Source organism: Myodes glareolus, chromosome 1 (genome assembly GCF_982192425.1).
Source record: "Myodes glareolus chromosome 1, mMyoGla1.1, whole genome shotgun sequence".
NCBI classification, from domain to species: Eukaryota; Metazoa; Chordata; class Mammalia; order Rodentia; family Cricetidae; genus Myodes; species Myodes glareolus.
Genome location: NC_142026.1, coordinates 59,552,955 through 59,557,225, shown reverse-complemented (window position 1 = coordinate 59,557,225; position 4,271 = coordinate 59,552,955). Strand labels below are relative to the sequence as shown.

General features: G+C 46.1%; 1 protein-coding gene across 1 annotated transcript in view; it reads left to right on the top strand.

The window, feature by feature from the left end:
- The first annotated feature begins 917 nt into the window (after positions 1-917).
- The window catches only part of LOC125404700 (cytochrome P450 2B2-like), a 52,477-nt gene continuing 49,123 nt past the window's right edge, over positions 918-4,271 (top strand). Inside the window, exon 1 of the mRNA XM_087907564.1 lies at positions 918-1,052. The gene's annotated coding sequence lies outside the window, so the exon portion shown is untranslated. The remainder of the gene's footprint in view (positions 1,053-4,271) is intronic.

Sequence of the window (4,271 nt, the reverse complement as noted above, 5' to 3'; positions counted from 1 at the left end):
TATTTGGTGTCTGGTGTCTTTTTACTTCATATAGTATTATCTAGGTTCCTGTGTTTTGCAGCCCACAGTTACATACCTTCACATGCTTTTGTCATGATCTTTCTTAGCAAAAGCACAATACCTTCTTTAATGTGTTCTGCTAGCAGAAAAAGTGGTCCAGACTTAGGGTGGGTCTTTCTGCTTCTAATAATCTAATAAGAAAACCCTTACTGGATGCCCAGCAACAGCAGCCACCATGGTGCCCAGTCTCCTGATCTCCCTGCTATTCTTACATGTCACCTCCTGATTGTCTGGTAACGAAGGTTCTCTCCGGAAGGGCTTCTTACTGCCAACTCCATCACATTCATGCCAGGTTTGTGGAAGGACAACTTGTTGCCTTGTTCTCTGTTCCACTGTGAGAACCCGGAACGGCAGGTGGCTGATGCCAGATGTTTAATTCCGGGGAACAGTAACCAATAAGTAAATAAACATCTCAATAAAGTGACACAACCAGTCATTCTTTAAACTTGTCCTATGCACAGACCTCATCTGTCTCCAGTCTCTATACTGTCTTCTGGCAACCAGAGAAAATCCTCATCCCCAAATGTCCAGGTGGACCCCAGCTCATGTTTCTGTTGCTGGTGGAGGAGGGTGTGTCACAACTCTGCCTCGACAAAGTTCCTGGTAACTCCCCCTGGCCTACAGAGAGCTTGATGATGCCACGCTCTGACACAAGTATCTGGGTACCACCCTTTGAGCAATGTCCCAGGAAAACAAACTACACACCACACTACTGGGACAAGCAGGTGCTTGTGGGAAATGCCATTCATTTAACACCATCACCTAGAAAGATGTCTCTTGGCAGCCATTGGCTAATCAGCAGGCAGCTCTCAACTCACCTCTGAGATACTAGATTTCCACCTGCCTCATCAAGCCCTCTGTAGCCCAGGGAGAGTTACCAGGAACTTTGCCAAGGTAGAATCCTGGCACACCCTTCTTCACCACAAGAAACAGGACAACAAACAGAGCAGCCAACTCTTCAAGAAAAACAGGGGAATGTGCAGCATGCCAAGGTAGGACCATGGCGCTCTACCTTCTCCTGGATCTTAATAGTCTGGACTTGGGGTGACTCCAGCTCAAGGGCTGTCTTTCTCCTGAACAATGGCTTCTGGTTTGCTGGAGAATATTTTGCTAACAAACCCCATGAGCTTACTCAAATCTTTCTAAAGGGTGAGATGTGGAGGAGGTCAGGGTGAGGAGGCAGGAGGTGGGAGGAAGGAAGCGATGCTCACAGGGAGCAAAGAGTTGCAGGTCTATGGTTCAACAGGCATCTCCAGATCAGGTTGAGAATTCTCTTCTTCCAGCCATGCTGTGGTACTAGAGAAGCTTCTAGAATTCTTTTGAAAAGGAACAGAGGGAAGGTAGGCAGGGAGATAAGTTCTGATAGGTGTACTGTAGTCTCTAGTGTGGAGAGCAACAAATCACGAGTGGAGTCTGTGAAACTCATAGTGTCCAAACCTGAGAAGGTTCTCAGAAAAACTGGGACCAGGCCCTCAGGGAGGGGTATGAGAGAGATGGTCACATGAAACCACAGAGCTCAGGATAGGGTTTTAACCTGATGAGACCCAGACAACCTAACACCAGGAAGTGTGATCCAGTCAGAAGAGGGACCCATAACTAGGGTCAGCCTGTGAGGTCTGGGCCTTGACTCTGCAGCTGAGGGGAAATATGGAGATACTGACACAGCCTACATAGGCCTTAGCTTATTCTAGCCCATGAGGTGATATGGGATGCCCTAATGGGTCAGGCTGAGGTTTTCCATGGATAGAGACTCATGACCATTATTGATCCATCTTCCAGAAAGTGTTGAGTGGCATAGTCCCAAAGGTAGGGGCAGATATGATCCCACCAACCCCACTCTTAGGTATAATTGTTTTAATATTATTTTACTTTTTGGACAAAGACAGACTTGGAACTTCCTCAAGCAGTCTGTCTGATCACCACGAAGGACTTTGTATCAGAAAACTAAGCATGGAGAATGGAATCAGACTGGAGACTCTGGGTCTGGTGGCACAGGTTCGGAAAACCTGGGCTGAGTCCCAGGGGTCTGTGCAGGAGGTCACCATGGTGAAGACATAGAAATGGAGAGTGTGATTGCTAAAGATCTGGACAGAGTGACATAGAGACAGGTTCAGACGTGTGGGAGAATGACAAGCTAAAGATCCAGGGATATATTTCAATATAGAAATTTCACAGAAAAAATAGAACTAAAATATGTGATACTAGAAAGAGTCAACAGAGACACAAATGTCTTGGTGGGAAGGACAGATGGATGTGAGAGTAACTGGCTGTGGTGGTTTGAATGAGAATAATCCCCATGGCTCAGATCTTTGAATGCCTGGTCTCCAGTTGGTGGAAATGTTTGGGACAGGTTAGGAAGTGTGGCCTTGTTGGAGGAGATGTGTCACTGGGGGTGGATTTTGAGGTTTCCAAAGCCCAAGCCTTTCCCAGTTAGTGCTCAGTCCACCTCCTAATATGGATGAGATCTAAGCTCTTAGCTACTTCTTCAGCATGTCCACCTGATTTCATGTTCCTGAACAAGATGATCACGGACTCATCAAGATGATCACTTACTGAAAATGTAAGCCCCGATAAATCCTATAAATGGAGACTGTGCTTTTGTTTCCTGGCCACCTGGACCTGGATTATCACACAAAACTATATTAATTACAACACTGTTTGGCCAACGACTCAGGTGTATTCCTAGCTAGCTCTTACATCTTAAATTAACCAGTTTCTATTGACTTCTGGATTGCCACAAGGCTGTGGCTTACTGGTCAGGTTCTGATGTCTCTCTCCTTTGTCAGCTACATAGTGTCTGCCCGACTCCACCTTCTTTCTCCCTGCATTCAGTTGAGATGTCCTGCCTAGCTATATTTTGCCCTGCTATAGGCACAAGAAGCTTCTTTATTAACCAGTGGTAATAAAACATATTCATAGCATACAGAGGGAATCCCACATATCTCGACTGAGGTGGTCATGTTGTCTTAGTAGTGCAATGGAAAAATAACTAAGGCAAAGGGCATGAAGGAGGACAGACTCTCAAAGAGACAGTCAGAGATGAGATCAGAGAGAGAGAGATGCACAGGGAGTCCCACCACGGCAGATGCCTGGAGAATAATTGACACAGCACGGTTACAGAAATACAGGCAAAGCAGGATATGGCCCAAGCCAGGTGAGAGCCAGTCAGAGGGACAGGGTAGGGTACACCTAGAGCTCGGTGGTATACCTCTTGTTCCCAGGGACCTTTCTAAGCTTCTTTTACTCTGCCATGGCCAACATTACCTGCTTTATGATTTTTAGTGAGTGCTTTAATTTCTAGGATCTCAAATTTGTACATTCACTAAGTTCACTGAGCGAAAGATTCACTATCATCAGTTCTTTGAATAACTAGCTAAGGTCAGAGATTCCACCATGAGCCAGGAATCAGTGTGGGTGGATTCTGGGAAGAGACCAGGGGTCTAGAAAACAGAGGCAAGAAAGCCTCAGAGGTCAGATTCCCAGAGAAGTAGAGATTATTTTAGTCTGTCCGTGCATCTGAGTGTGGATTCACTCAGTGGGTAACCAGCAGGATCCATAGCGACCGAGGAAAAGGAGATGTGCTAAGGCATGATCAGATGGAAGAGTGTGCACAGCTGCATGGAGCCCTGGGGCGGAGCCATGGAACTGCACGAAGTGATTGTGCTGGGGCAAGTTTGTTATTCCAGGATTTGGAAGGTTGAGGCCTGAGCTTAGGAGTTCAAGGTATCCTCAGTTCCTTACAAGGAGGCCAGTCTAGAATACATGAAACTCTATCTGAAAAAAATATACAAAATCCTTTCCTTTCTCAAGGAAATACATTGTTTACGTGTTTACAGAAATCTGAGAAAGCATTTCTGGTTCCAGTTTGCCTATTCCCATATCCATAGACTCCCATGAAAATACTTTACCTTCCAAGTGGGGTAACAAGTCATACCGGGCATAGATTTAGGCATCCAAAGGATGGACTGTGGGAGAAGAGGCTGTAGTGATCTTGCGGTGATTCTAGGTAACTGGAGCTGTAGAGGTAGCAGTGTGTGTGTGTGTGTGTGTGTGTGTGTGTGTGCCCACATGACCACCTACACTCAGCTGGGAACACACTCCCCAAGTTTCTGAGGTGTTCTTGAGATGTGTTGTGCAAGGCACAGGCTTAAGCGCTAGCCATTTATGGGATCAAAACATGTTTTTAGGGTGTTCATGCCTTCCTCTGGGTG